General features: G+C 47.6%; 1 long non-coding RNA gene across 1 annotated transcript in view; it reads right to left on the reverse strand.

The window, feature by feature from the left end:
- Positions 1–3,053, reverse strand: part of LOC131514070 (uncharacterized) — a 104,368-nt gene extending 101,315 nt beyond the window's left edge. Inside the window, exon 1 of the long non-coding RNA XR_009262922.1 lies at positions 2,335–3,053. This is a non-coding gene — a long non-coding RNA (uncharacterized LOC131514070). The remainder of the gene's footprint in view (positions 1–2,334) is intronic.
- Positions 3,054–15,921: the final 12,868 nt, after the last annotated feature.

Genomic DNA, 15,921 nt, shown 5'->3' on the forward strand with positions numbered 1-15,921 from the left:
CAGCTGGACCTACCTCAAGGGTTGTATAAGGCTCAGTGAAATAATGTATGTAGAGTGCTTGACACAGAGCCTGGTATGTGATTGGGGCTCAAAAACTAGTAGTGTTCATTGCTGATAGGATGTCCGTCCCCTTCTGAAAAACTTGATGGCCATTCTCACAAGTCCATACGGGGAAGTGAGAGTCAAGGGCTTCCTCCCTGGGAATGACAAATGTCTTGATCCAACTGCTATCCCTTTAGGCAATGGCAGGTGGGGGTCTAGGCCCAGAAAGACCACTGTGCCCATGAGGGGATGGGGCAGAGTGAGGTCTGCATCGGAGTGCTGGTATATGGTCTTGGTAGAGACAGGGAAAAAGACCAATCATTTTCTGGGCCTTCTGAAATTCAGAAACATGAAGTTTTAAAAAACAGCACATACACAAAGAAATGGTTTTTTTTGCAGCTGTTTTGGTATTTGGGGAGTAATTTACCAACTTCAAGTTCAACTTAATGAATTTGGGGGTAGGCAGCTTCCATGGGATTTCTGCTTCCTAGTAATCTGCGGTTGCCCAGACGGCAAAGAGGGCCGAGCCAGTGGTCGGTGGGGAGCATTAACAGTAACACGTTGTATATTTGTCATCAGAATGGAGCCCCCGGGCACAGGGGTAGTACCCATGGCTGCTCAATGGTGTATTTGTCATGTGGCCACTGACACGATCAATTGACCCCCTTACACACCGGTGTTTATTAGCCATTGTATAAATATTTCACCCCTCCCCGGCTGACACATAATCTCTTCTTTGCTGCCTCTGACAAATGAACATTTCTCTGTAGACTCTTAAATGAGTATGTGTCACAGCTATGTCACTGATTAATTTTTTTTACCACCACGAACAACGATGCATAGAAATGTAACTTATATTCATTTCCCGGCTTGAGCCCAGCTGTCTAAAAAATTCCACCAGCAGCTACAACTGACAGACAGCTATCCCAGCACTTGGGCGTGCCGACATGTGGTTGTGTGAGTGCCAGCTTGTTAATTACGGGCTTTTTCTTCCGGCCTGGCTGCCGAGTAACCAGCCACAAGGACCTTAATCACTGTTGGGGCCGGGAAGGGCCTGTTTCAGAAGGCTCCAGGGGCTGGCTCCCCAACCCAGCCTAACCACACATATTTTTTTTCCTCCAAACGTTGGCCACCTTTTCCTCTTGGCCTTGGTTTGGGAGCACCTCTGAAGGCACCCTGCTAACACTCTTTGCCACCTTAGACTCTTTACTCACTGATCTATTAGATCCTGAGGGTGAGGACTGGGTCTTCTTTGCTAAGAACAAGTGGATGCTCCAGAACTATTTGCTGACAGTAAAGCAGCTAAGGTGCAATTGTTGACCAATGTACCAGCCAATTGTTCATTTCATCTTTTCAGTGAATGTTCTTGGAGCGCCTACTATGCAGGCCTATCAATCTGGGGCCAGAGGAAAAAGTGACCATTGTTTGGAGAAATGAGTATGTGGTTAGACTGGGGTGGGAAGCCACCCCCTGGAGCCCTCCAAAGTTGGCCCTTCCTGGGCCCAATAGTAACTAAGTTCCCTGTGGCTCGTTCCTTGGCAGCTAGGCCAAAATGAAGTTTAGGTTCTAGTGGTGGAGAACTAGAGGTTCTTGGGGTACACGCACTATTTGTACCCTGGTTTGTGGCTGAGGAAACTAAAGAACAATTCTTCCCATTAGAGTTCGGTTAAGAACTTGTGTCGTCTTGCCCCAGACCCTGCAAACCCTTTTCTATCATCTGCCCTGACCCCATTTTCCTTCTGGGCTGCCTCAGTTTCTCCTCCACTACAGCTCCCCTCCCCTCCCTTCCTTTCTTCTCCTTCACATTTATTTGTCTCTTCCTGGCAGATTCTCGAGTCACCTTGGGCTTCAGAGCCGACTCAGCATCCCTGCCCCCACCCCGACCCTGTCCATCTGCTGCTTCCCCCTCCCCACCCAGCTACCCACTGGCATAGGACTGAGCCTTCAGCAGGTGTCTAGGCTGCCCCTACGCCACCCCCTACCTCCATGCACCTGTGTCCCATACACCTGTGTCCCTTCCCTGATGTCATATAACCATTGGCTGGGAGCCAAGTGCATGACACCTGGGGACACTTCCAGTATATTAACTAGTTCACACCATCTCTGCCATTGCCCACAAGGCTCTCAAGAGACTGACGCAAGAAATAGAGAACCTTCCCCCTGCACATTCAGGGAACTGATACTCCCTAATGCCATGTTCAGGGAGTCCACCTGAATCAGTTAAAACCACTGATGTGGTGAGACAGAGAGCATGGAATGGGAGTCTGTCTGCATCCCAGTTCCTCTGCTTACCCACTCTGTGTCCTTGGGAAAGTCGCTCATTTTCTCCTTGTCTCGTGCACTGGGGATGCCAAGAGCTACTTCACAGGACTGCTGGGAAGGTAAAAAGAGCTCACGTGGAATAGCACCCAGCATGGTACCTGGCACATCGTAGGTATACAGTAAATGGTAGTGTCTTTCTTCCTAAAGAAAGAACTTTCAAGACTCTGTCCCATCTTGACCAGTATCTCCCAGTGAGAGAAGAAAAGCTGGCTGAACCTGTCTCCCGAGACACATGCATGATATCTCCACCCATGTCAAACCTAGGACGTGGCCCTCTGAGACCCCATGTACCAGGCAGCACTGCCCTCTCCTTCCCTCCTGGCCTGAGTGGTGTGGGAGGAGGGGCAGCTCTACAGGAAATAGATAAAACTGCTAGGGGTGGGTCTGCCCAGAAAATCTGCTCTCACCTTCAATAAGCATCATCCACAATGACAGCCACATATGAACATTCAGTACATGCAGCACTGAATAAAGTACATGTTTATGTGCATTATCTCATTGAAAAGATACAAAAACCCTCTGAGTTAGGTATGACTGACCTCATTCTACTGGTGAAGAAATTGAGATCCAAAGAGCTTAAGGAAACTACCAAAGGTCACGCAGAACCAGGACTTAATTGAACTTGGGTCTGTCTCCTTCCCAATTACGGGCTCTTAACTACCACCATATGTTACCTCCCCCAAACCTCCTTCCCCACTACACTTACCAAGCTCCTAGGGCATGCTCCAGGGAGCAGGCAGCACCTGCTCTATGATGTCATCCAGGGCTTGTGCTATGACGTCAAGGACCCAGTGTGCCTGCCCAGCCCCACCTGTGGGGACTTAGTGGCATTAAGGTCAGAGAAAAGAGAAGCCTAGATGACACAGAGCTGGGTTGGGACCAGCTGGGGAGGGGGCTGATGCAAGAAAGGGCCCACACAACTAGCTTCAGTTGGAGGTTTGGCTGTGCCATCCCCCATACATTTCCTTGTTCGAAATGGAGCGTGGAGCCCCGGAAATCAGGACAAAAGCACCACCCACAGCTCTGGTCTCGATGACTCAGATTCTACCTCCCACAGCCTCCTCCTGTGTGTGTTTCTGAATGTGTGTGTACCCGAGCATGTGCCCTGCCAGTGCGTGAGGCTGTCAGCTGTGCACGCGTGTATGCACATGCATGCACAAGGATGAGTCCCCATGTGCGCATGCCAGAACTCTGCCCATCTGCATACCTGTCTTAAAGCCCAAGCCCTCAGAATACGATGACCAGCAAGGTCAATGATAAGCACATTGTTAATAGCCAATGCATTTCCTATGTTCTTCAAAGGTACTGTGCTAAGCACTTTACGTGTAGTATTGAGTGGAATCTTTACAACAACCTTATGAGGTGAATACTATCATTATTCCCATTCTGCTGCTGATGAAACTGAGGCTTAGAGAAGTTTAGCTGTTTTTCCAAGGCCACACAGCCAGGAAATGGTGTAATTTTCAGAGGCCAAAGTCTGTGCACAATAAGATGTGGTTCCCTCCCTGCCCTCTCTAGAGAGTTTGGAGAGAAGACTCCAAGTGTCCAGCCAGGGTCCCTGAAGGAAAGGGGACCAGAAGCCAGAGTTTTGGAAGAGAAAGGGGGGTAAATATCAGATAGATTCCTGAGCAGGAGGGGGGCAGGGCAGCTGTCTTTCAGAACAGGTGTCAGAGAAGCTGTGACAGCCACTTAGAACCACAGTGGCAAGCCTCCTTTACATGGCGATTTGCATATATTTGCATGTATTTGCATCACCAAATCTGTGGAAACGGCCTTAATGGTCCCTGCCTCAGAAGACTGGCAGAAGCTGAGAGGGTGAGAGTGACAGGGAGGGCCTGGGGAATTCAGGAAGGGAACGGAGGCAAGAGGCAGTGCTGTGGAGGCACTGGGAGGCGCTGGACACGACTCAATTCGTAGAGGAAATTGAGAAGATGCTCTCCCGTGTGCCCGGGGAAGCCTCCGCGCCCTGAGTCCATCATCCCCTGGAGGATTCGGAGGGTGGGGAGAACAGAGGAGGGTTTGAAACCTGGGTCGGTGGGCAGAGCTCGGGAGGACGGCCGAGGCTCATATCTGGGTCGGGACCCTCAACCCCGGGTCCTGGGAAGGCTGGCCAGAGGAGAGGGGAGGGCCTTGCTCTGCGAATCTCCACTGGGGGGCCGCCCACTCGGTCACCCGAGCTCAGTGACTCGGTGTTGGGGAGCCATCTAGTGGACATGCTCGGGAAAGCGCCCTCTTCCTGCCCATTCTGGCGCAGCCCCCTCCTCTGGTTGCCTGCACAAAACGTGTTTCTGCTTTGCCAGCGCTGAGAAAAGGCGTGGTACTGAAGTAAGGAAGCTGAAGGCACTCCACGGCAGAAAGGTTGCATCTCTGCTGTTTTTCCTCTAGGCCCCATTTACTCATGTTTCATATTTTGCCTGTGAATAAGCCGAAGAAGCTATGTTCCCACTTCAAGGGGTGGGGGAAGCAAGAAAGTTAATCTTTCTCTGAGTTTTGTCCTAGGCCCCAAACACCTGATAACATCTAAGAAGAGCCAGATCCCAAACATGTTCCAGGACATTACCTTCAAACAAACCTCAGCTGATGCTGGCATCAATACCCCTACCTTCTTCAGTAACTTATGAAATAACACCTATTGTTCACCTGACACCCGCCTTTGATTGGACCCTACCATGGACTCCTGAAGAAACACATACCCTAGATCTTTTTTCAGTATAACCCCCTATGGCCCCAAGCAACGACAAAACTCATTCCTATCTCCTTTCCAAGCCTCCTAGACACTCTGTCTGCTATTTTCCTCACTCATGCTATTCAGCAAACTCTGTTTTCACTTTCTCTGGCTCACGTTTGACTTCTATCCTGCGTGAAGCCAAAGATCCTCTTGACTGATCCTGTTGGACTCTCCCCTAGGTCCTCGGATGCAGCCTTCCTGCATCAGTGCAACCTGGTCCTGTGGCCCACGTCTGAGTGGGATTTCGATTCTTCTGGAGGATCACCCTCAGGGAGCTTCCCGCAGGGCTCAGGCCAGGCTAAGATGGGCTAATACAGCTGAGAGGCTAAGAGCTTAGGACTTAAAGTCAGAAAAACATGGTTGTGCCAGTTGCCAACAGAGTGACTTTGTCAAATGAACCTCCTAGTCAGTTACCTCATCTGTAAAATGGGGGTAACAGTATTTACTTATGAGAATGAAAGAAGACAATCTATGCCACAAGTTTATTAGTAGGGTCAAGACTAGACAAAATCAAATGCCTGGAACCCAAAATTTAAAGGATTTGGGACTTGTATGACACTGAGATCTTCTTAAAATTTGTGTCCTAAGCTCCTCGTTCTTTTTGCTCTAGTCTCGGCCCTGACTATTAGCACATTGTGGGGCACACGAGGAGCATCTCATGCGCAGGAGCTATTGTTGATGTTGTTATCATATTGTTACTGCTGTGAGGATGCTAAGGTATTGGGAAGGCAGCACCCTACCCCCAAGGCCCAGGAGGAAGTAGCACCCAATCTCCCTGCTGGCCTGGTTCAACAAGGGTGTGAAGTGAAATTGGAGGCCAGAGGGGTGAGGGACCACTTCCCAATAGTCAGGAATAGAGAGGAAGTCACAGGCAGATAGGAGTGGAGGGGGATATTGGGTCATAAAGCTTGTGTGGCTTCTCAGAGTTCCTGTGATCACCCAATGACAAGGAAGGGACCCACAGATGGTCAGTGTGATATGGTGGTTAGAGTCTGAGGTGGACTGATGTCATATTATGGCCCTCTGAGGGGTGACACCAAAAGACAGTGGTCAGGGGAAGTACTATCCAGTGCGCAAAAAACTCTGAGCAGTACATTTGGTTATCAGCTTCATGTAGAAGAAGACGTGGTCTGAGATGTGGATATTCCCTGACTCATGGGAAGTTGTGAATCGCTTGGCTCATTGGTCAGGAGCCTAGAAAGAACAAAACCAAGATCACTGAGAAAGAGGGCTACGGAAAGACAGACGGACAGACTTTTGGAAGTGGGCACCAAGCGTGCAAACTTCTGGGTCTCAAACACCCTGCAGAGCAGGAGAATAGGAATGAGATAGGAAAGGAGATAGAAATGCCAGATAGCTGTCAACAAAGCAGACACAATGATTCATGAGGTGAGTGAATCTTTTCCTGTCCACCTCAAATGTCTGCACAATAGCTTTTGATTAGAATGGTCATGGTGCCAGGAATGGGGGTCATGTATGGGCCCAACAGCATGGGCTCCCCTCACTAAGGCTGAGCTCGTCCTACCACTCTGAGGGCTCAACCTGCCTACAACAAGCCCCATGCTGAACACCTAGTGTGGTTCTCTTCCTCAGCAGACCAGCCTAGTCCCTGGTGGCACATGGCTTGCACTGAATCCCTTCCTTCTACCCTGGAGGGGACAGTTATTTGTCCTTACTAGAACCAGTGTGTGCTTGGGGTTTGAGTTTGTCTTCCTTGTCCACAGTGCTTCTATAAGGAAGGTACAATAATGAGGTCACCTAAGACTTAAACATCATCAGCTCTTACATTTAGATTTTGATCCATTTTGCATTAATTTTTGCATATGCTATGAGGCAATGAGATGGTGGTAAATTCAACAGATACATTGGTCTTACTAAGTTGTACCTCATCACCCAGAAACAGTGGGCCTGGCAGAACAGTGGAGCAGCCTGTGGAATGCTCAGAAGTTGCTGGCAGAAACATGACACGTGTGGGTTTGGGCCCAGAACTTCTGGACATGGCATTTGTTTGATAGCACTTTGTCCCCTATACCTGGAAATTACAGGTCCCATAATCAATGTGGAAGTGCAAGTGGCCCATCTCACTCTCAGATCTGCACAGTTTTTGCTTCTTGTTCCCAAAACTTTAGGCTCTGCTTGTTAAGGGTCCTAGTTCCCATGCAGTGGCAACTGTACCAGGGAACAGAGTAACATTCATACTAAACTGGAAGCTGTGACTGCTCTTTATGCCAGGGGACCAACAGCAAAAAAAGGACATTCATTGCTGGATTGGTCAAGCCATTGATCCTGATTGCCAGGAGGAATAAGAGCAGTAGATAGAATACATATCGATGCAATAAGGGCAGGGAAGGCTGTGTCTGAACCCTGCCAGGAGTTTCACTGGACATCTCTTAGAAACTCCCACCCAGTTGTAATTGACGATGGACAACTTGAACAGTGACAATCCCCAAAGGGAAGGCAACCAAGGGATCAGTGCTCCCAAGGATGAAAGCCCGTATAATCTCATCTGGCAAGTAGTTTAGATCTGCAGAGGGTTAACTGAGGATAAGAGAAGGAGGGAGACAAGATCAGTTACGGAATCAGGACCAGCTACAGTAGTGGGAACTAAGGCTTGCTTCATTAACCCTCCTGTCTTTATCTTCCTTGGGATCACAGCTAGCATTACCTTGAAGGGGCTTTGTTTACAGTGGACTGTACCTCCCTTTCTGCAGAAAAAGTAATGACAGCTTTGTTCTCTTGGACAAAACCGGAGGCCCCATGTTGTAGTAGGGAAGTCAGATATAATGCAAGGGCATGAATGGATCTCAGTGGCACGAGGGCTGGACCATATTGAGATGGAAACCTTTCTTCTTGAATGACTTGACTACCTCCCTACTCTCTCTGACATTGCCCCCCACCTTCAGGCTTAGACGAAAGGCCACACTTCATTGTGGTTTCTGAATGCCACCAAGGGTTGGTTGACAGAACCCAGAAGCTTGCTGTGAACCTTGCCCCATGGGGATAGGTTGTGGGTAGAAGCTATGGGCTACTGCAAGGTGTGCTTCCTCCTTACAGCCTTCTAGAGGAGTCCCACCGCATGCTGAGTGCACACACTCTGGCCAAGCAAACTGCAGTGTCTTTCTGTGGCCCATGTGAAGCAAGTCAAGACAGTAAGGCATTGCACCACCTTGCTTTGTGTCTTCTGTGCACATATTTCCCTCTTCCTCATCCTTAGCCCCCTGGGCTTTCACTTGAATCCTGGCCACAAGCTCTGCTTCTAGAGGGCCTAAGACAAGAGGGTTCGGAGATTTGTCTCCCTCTATGTGCCCCACACCAGGGTCAGTCCCAGAGCCTGAGTCTGACCAGTCCAGCACAGCTGCTGAAACCAAAGAAATAGAGACTCTATGGGGGGCAGGAACTGACCAACTATTTTTTTCCAGATGGGGGCAAAGGGGTGGACATCTGAGAGATAAGGGAGGAGAGGGTGGGCAAGAGCAGCAAGGAGGGATAGGAGGGCAGAGGGTAGAAAGTCAAGTCCTAGTGAAGGTGGTCCCCTGTAAATGGATCTATGTAGGGAGTTTTCTGAGGAGGAGTGGCTGGATCCAGCAGGACAAGGGAGAACAATATTCCCTCCCTGCACTGAGTGGACACACGCATCCATGCAGGGCTGGGAGTGAGTTTCTCTGAGCCCCCTCAGACCTCCATATTCCTGAATGGGGGCAGTGTCTGACTCTCAGCTGATCTGGAAAAACAGTAAAAAATCAGGAGTGAGTGCTGGTGCTGGGGCCAGGAGGAGGCAGAAACAGGTGAAAGGTAGAAGTTCAGGTAGAAGGTCCAGAACAGCACACAACAAGCACTCCCTTTTCTAGTGCAAGGAGGCCAAGAGGGGCTAGACTGGGGCCAAGGGGCACCCCCTCTTGGCCTAGGTCTTCACCCTCTGACTACTTCAAATCCTCCAATTTATAAACACTGCAGGCCCATGACACAATCCCATCTCCAGAGTACAGCCTCACATTCCATTGGAGCTCTGTGCCCCAAGAGGAACGAGCCCAGTGGCATTCGGATGGCTTGCTGGGAAGCAGGGCAGGAGGAAGTCAGGTCAAGACTGAGAAAAAAGACTGAATGTCCCTCATGTCACCCCTGTACCCTAGCCTTCATCCACCACCTTGCCTTTCTTTAGATGTGTGGGGATGGGAATGCAAGCTGGTGCAGCCACTCTGGAAAACAGTAAGGAAGTTCCTCAAAAAACTAAAAATAGAACTACCCTACAACCCAGCAATTGCTCTACTAGGTATTTATCCAAGGTATACAGGTGTGCTGTTTCAAACGGACACATGCACCCCCATGTTTATAGCAGCACTAACAACAATAGCCAAAGTATGGAAAGAGCCCAAATGTCCATCGATGGATGAATGGATAAAGAAGATGTGGTATATATACACAATGGAGTATGACTCGGCAATGAAAAAGAATGAAATCTTGCCTTTTGCAACTACATGGATGGAACTGGAGGGTATTATGCTAAGTGAAATTAGTCAGTCAGAGAAAGACAAAAATCATATGACTTCACTCATATGAGGACTTTAAGAGACAAAACAGATGAACCTAAGGGAAGGGAAACAAAAATAATATAAAAACAGGGAGGGGGACAAAACAGAAGAGACTCATAAATATGGAGAACAAACTGAGGGTTACAGGAGGGGTTGTGGGAGGGGAGATGGGCTAAATGGGCAAGGGACACTAAGGAATCTACTCCTGAAATCATTGTTGCACTATATGCTAACTAATTTGGATGTAAATTTTAAAAAATAAAAAATTAAATAAAAAAAAAAAGATGTGTGGGGAGTGCACCAGGCTGGGGGCAGAAATCTTGGTATAAAACTGTGGTCTGCTCGTTCCTGGGGTCATCCCAGTCATTCTACTTCCAGGCAAAGGCAGAAAGAGGGGCAGAGTAGATGAGGAACCTGAGCCCCAGATAGTTGGCTCTGCTTGCCTGGGATACACAAATGGGACTGGAGGGGCCCATCTATGATAGAGTGTGTGGATATTTTTCTAAGATGGAGTCTATGACTGTCAAATTCTCATAAAAGTTTAAGATCTGCCTGTGCTGTCCAGTATGGTAGCCACTAGCTACATGTGGCTATTTAAGTATACATTAAAAATAAAATAAAAATTAAATTAAATTAAATTAAATTAAAAAAAAAACTAATTCAGCTCTTCTAGCTCACCTTTCAAAGCCACAATTCAATGTCTTAATGACCATATGTAGCTAGCGGCTACCATGTTGGACAGCATAGATACAGAACATGTGCATCTGTAAGTAAGTTCTGTTGGACAGTGCTGTCTACGAACTAAACATTGTTTTCACTTTATTGAGGTATAACTGATAAGTAAATTGCATGAATTTAAAGTATACAACTTGATGATTTGACTTATATGTATATTGTGAAACAATTACCACAACGAAGTTAGTTAACACATCAATCACCTCACAGAGTTACCAGTCTGTGTGTGTGTGTGTGTGTGTGGTGAGAACATTTAAGATCTACTCTCTTACAAATTCCAAGTATATAATACAGTAATGTTAACTACAGTCACCATGCTGAACGTTAGATTCCTTTCCATTAATCTTGCACAGGTAAACTGAGACCTAAAGTGGAGGTAGTCTGCCCAAGGCCCCAAGGGGAGTCAGTGGTAGTGGCAAGAATCATAAATGCCCTTCATAAAATATAAAACTGCATAAAAATATCTTCTTATACATACAGCTTAGTGTTCCACAACAGCCTGGGATGGAAGGAGACAGGGCGCTAGTTGGGGCTCTAGATGGGGGGAAGGGAGGTAAGCTGTGTTTGTTCCTCCCACCCCACTCCCAGGGCTGCCCCAGCCCTTCAGGATAAAGGAGGCTTAGAGTTCTGGAAATACTTCCCCTCCCCCATGATGACCTCATCCTCACAAAAATGTGAGAAGGGCAATGGGAGGGGTTTCAGGGAGGGAAGCTAAAGGAGGGGATTGTGGGTGGGGAAGATGGCACAGTCCCCAAGCCAAAGAAATTAGGGGGTGGGGAGAGCTGTGCTGATCCTAACCATGCTCCATGCAGCCATCTTCCTAAAATCCAAGTCTGAACCTATAACCCCATGCTTGTACTCTTCTTGGAACGGAGACCAAATCCCAACCAAGGACAAGGGTCTATATGGCCTGGCCCCTAGGCCCCTCAATCTCAGCTGGCCCCAAACTCCCATCTCTTTGCTCTGTCTCTATTACTAGATTTGCTCCCACCTCAGGACTTTTGCTTTTGTGGTTCCTTGGCCTAGGATACTCCCCCTCCCACCCCTAAGGAACTCCTACCCATCTTTCTGATCTCAGCCTAAGCACAGCTTCTGGGAGAAGCCTTCCCAGAACCCCCAGGCCAGGTCAGCTTCCTCTGTTATATATTCTTATACTGCTTCCCTTTGGAACACTTGTTTTGGCTTGTAATTACTCTACACATTTATTTGGGGGTTCTTTGGTAAATGTCTCATTCCCCTAGCAGACCAAGCTCTCCATAGTCTGTTTTTGCTTATTGTTATATCTCTAAACCATTGAGCAGTGGTTGCCCCGGAAGAGGTGCTCAATAAAAATATGAGAAATAAATGAAATGATTGAATGGAGTTTTCCTTCCTGCAAGAAACATGCTCTTCAAAGTCCATGTCCACTCCAACTGGCCCATCTCATTAGGACACAGTGTGGGTGGTGCATGTGCCCTCTACCCACCCAGAGAGGGAAAGCAGGGGAAGAAATGTGCCCAGGAGGCCCCTGGAGACAGCAGAGGTGATCAGGAGAGCAGGAGTGCCAGGATATTGGATGAGGAGTAACAGAAGTGGTGGAACCCACAAGATGACAACTGGGAGATGGTGGAAACAATGAGAGCAACGTGGTCTAATGTGGCAATAGGATGCCATGAGATGATTGAATTAAACAAGACCCTGGATGTACCAGAGTGAGGGCATAACAGGTAAGCTGGTTTGAATCCAGAGTCACTGTGGAAGTGACTGGCAAAAATCGAAACAAGGAATGGTAAACATTTATCGAGCACTTACAGGGCATCAAGCCCTTTCCACGTACCCAAGTATTCCCATAGATTAATCTCTATGACAACCCTGTAAAGTAGGCCCCTATTACCATCTCTTTTCCTTGCAGAAAAGGAAACCAAGGCACAGAGAGACTAAGTAACTTGCTCAGGTCACATAGCAGGTAAAGGTGGATCAAGATTGTACTTTGGAGACGGCTCTTACTTCCTGCATCATACCATCCCCTTCTGGTGAACAAAATGGCTCCCTAAGTGATTGTGGTTGCAGTGGTCTATGATTTGGGTGGGAAGGTGGAAGAGCAAAGAGAGACATGGAAAGGGGTAGTGGAATATTCCTTCCACAATCCCCACTGCTTGGTTCTGTCCTTCCTCTGCTCACCGGTACACCTTTTGCCCCACATGTTAGTCACATTTATTCTTACTCCTTCCCTGAAAAATGCTAGAGAGGCTGAATCAAACCACACAATAAAGAGCAAGAGCAAGAGAAAGCCTGTACTGGCCAAGGGGAGGACTTTGAGGAGATGGGGTATAGATGAGGGAGAAGCCCAGACAACTGAGGTTTGTGACCAACACAGAAGGGTTATTGTAGGTTGTAAGATCTTTTGAGAGATGAAACATTGGAAAACCTGTTCATTCTTTTTGGTTTCTGGCATATACTTTATTTTTTAACTGTGGTTCCATGTATATATTGGGTCACAATGAGCCCTGCCATTGTCATTTGGGTTAAACCAGAGCAGGCAGATCAGATGGTGATGGTTAATAATGGGATCTCTCTTGCCTGGGTGAACTGGTAGGACTTCAGGGTTAAGGTTTGGAGAGAGTCCTTTCCTATTACCCTGAGCCCACCAGGCCCTGAAGGAGTCACAGGCAGTACCCCAAAAGGGAATGGCAGCTCAGCCCAGATCCCCAGCCATGGAAGCCCTTGGAGGAAAGTGAGTTCCCTAGCTCAGCCTGGTATGGCTCATCTCGCTGTAGGCAAACCTCTTGGATAGTGAGGATAAAAGAGGTCTGGCTAAAGAGCAGGGACCCACAACAGCCTCCCAGAGAAGCAGCCCCTCCAGGCGACACTAGCCACCCACGCAGTCTCCATCTCACTCCTAAGAACTGGTTCACTTCCCACACTACCATTCACCTCACCCTTTTTCCCTAGGGTGCCTTCCGTGACTACTCTCTGTCCCCATTTTCTCAGACCAATAGCCCTCCCCTCGTCTAAATCATCTTGGGAGGCATACACCCCCCAGGGGAACAGATGACTTGGCTGTTCTACCCCACTCTTAAATATTCAGAGAAAAGATCAATCCCAGAACTCTGTGCTCCCCATCCTTGAGCCCAATGAGCTCCCTTCTGCCCATCCACCCGGGGGCCAGAGCAGACATCTGCTGCAGGCTCAACCTCTGAGTCCACGTGCCTGCACACCAGACCTGGTCAGTACTCTCCCCTTCTCTCCCCAGGCATGAGGAGGGCAGAAGGCAGCCTCAATATCTGGATTGTTGGGAGTGTGGAGAAAGATCCACTGTATCCAAGTTCAGGGTCACAAAGGTTTCAGCCCTTATCTTCCAGAGCTTGGAATGTTTCTATTCACTACCTTCATTTTTACTCATCTCTGTCTTGACCTGTTTCTGTCCTTAAGAAGATTGAGAATATGGGGTGCCTGGGTGGTTTAGTCGGTTAAGCGTCCGACTTCAGCTCAGGTAATGATCTCACAATTTGTGAATTTGAGCCCAGAATCTGCCTCTGTGCTGACAGCTCAGAGCCTGGAGCCTGCATCAGATTCTGTGTCTCCCTCTCTCTCTGCCCCTCCCCCACTCACACTCTGTCTCTGTCTCTCTCAAAAATAAATAAACATTAAAAAAAAAAAAAGAAAGAAAGAAAGTCTCTTTAGAAAAAAAAGAAGAAGGTTGAAAATGGAAGAGGGAGTGGGGAAGGAACCCCTGTGCCTCCCTGGCTAGAGTTATAAGCCCAGGGGTACTCTCTCTTGTAGCTCTCAATGACCCTAGAATTAGAATTCTCTTTGCCTCACTGGGCTCAGGTTACAGAAATCTTTGAATCTGCCCTGTCCCCTCAGTGACGAATTACGGCGTCAAAGAGAGAAACACAAACACAGACAAAGGTAGAGAGAGAGGTGGGGCAGAAAGAGAGGCAGACACACAGAAAAACCACAAAGAAGATTCTGAATGAAGAAAGATGGAACTGTATTCACAAGAAGACAGAAAGACAAAGAATAAGAGAGAAATAAGAGAAACAGAGAAAAAGATATGGGAGGTGTGTGGCAGAGAGAGACAGAGAAAAAGAGAAACTGAGAGAGCCAGGGAGAAAGAGAGAAGGAAGATACAACTCAGGGACAAGAGTCTTCACCCACCACCAAATGGCTGAACCAGACAGGGGTCATAGGGTCTGGGGAGAGAGCTGGGTCTTCCTTTCTGTAGCTCTGCCCTGACCCTCTTACTCAGGTGTCCTCAGTGTGGAGTCACTAAACTTGGACGGGAAAAAATATTATATTATTTTCACTAATCTCTAGCTGAAATTTAGCATTTCCTTCCATTATGATAGTTGCAACAAACCAGTCACATTAGCCATAACAATGGCTTTGTCACCAATAAAAATCACTTATATTTTTGTATCATATTACAGTATCGTAGATATTTTGAAATATCATTCATGCTCTTCACTGCTTCAAAATTATGTGAGGTATCAACCTACTGCTAGATCTTATTTAAAGCATTAATAAAGAAGCACGTATATTACTATATCACATTAAAATAGTTTAAAAACTGTATTACAATATAATTGGTTTCCTTTGTAATCCTACATATTTCATTTTATGCATTTTAAAACATTATGCTGAGAATGGTTACATAGGTTTTGCCAGACTGCCAAAGGGGAACTTGACACAAAAAACGTTCAGAACTCTTGCATCTGCCCCCTCCAAATTATCCCTCTAGATTCCCTGTGCCCTATAGTTATTTACTCAATTCCCTTTTCTTGCTGGGTTCCTGGGAAATGTGGAAGAGGAAGGCAGCCAGGAGCTGAGAGAGGAATGAAGGAGAGAGGCAAGGAAGGGAGTTTGGGAGAAAATATCTTATACCACTAAGCAATAGAAGGAAAGTTCATCAAGGGCACAGGGATAACTCTTGAGTCAAGGTCAGCTGTCACAGGAATCCCCTTATTTTCCAGGAATGGGCCTACCTTAGGATCTCTGCTGAGTTTGGTCATTGGATGGGAGCAACCCCATGGGAAGCTGGCCTTAAACTGCGAGTTGATGGATTTCAGAAGGCAGCAGCTAAGGCCTTTGGTAAATTTTCACTCTTTGTAGTTGGAGGTCCATGAAGAGCATTCTCCTGGCCCCACAGTGGCCCATCCAGAGAAATGTCTCCTTATCTGTAAAATGGAGGTGATAAAATCCCCTATCTTCAGAGTTGTTGTGAGGATTAATAGAAACTTGCAAAGCAATATTTGCACAGGGCCTGGGACAGAGTCGGCTCTCAGTAAGTGGCAGCCATTACTATGGTCATTTTAATAATTAATTATTATTATCATTCTCTTTCTCAGAGAGAAGAGCTCCAGGAGGCTGAAGGTAGCAGATCCTCTCCAAGCTGGGGCAGTTGGGAGAGGTGGGGACCACTTCACACTCCCCTCACCTTCTGCTGAGGCAGGGGTCTTCCCCTAGTTACTGACAGTTCCTTTGTCTGCTGACTCACAGCCAACTTCCTCTCATACAAACAGGAAAACACAGCGAGCCAGTGGTGTCCCCCCCCCCCCCCCCCCAAACAACACCACACATAGC

The sequence above is a fragment of the Neofelis nebulosa genome, chromosome 1 (assembly GCF_028018385.1).
Source record: "Neofelis nebulosa isolate mNeoNeb1 chromosome 1, mNeoNeb1.pri, whole genome shotgun sequence".
NCBI lineage: Eukaryota > Metazoa > Chordata > Mammalia > Carnivora > Felidae > Neofelis > Neofelis nebulosa.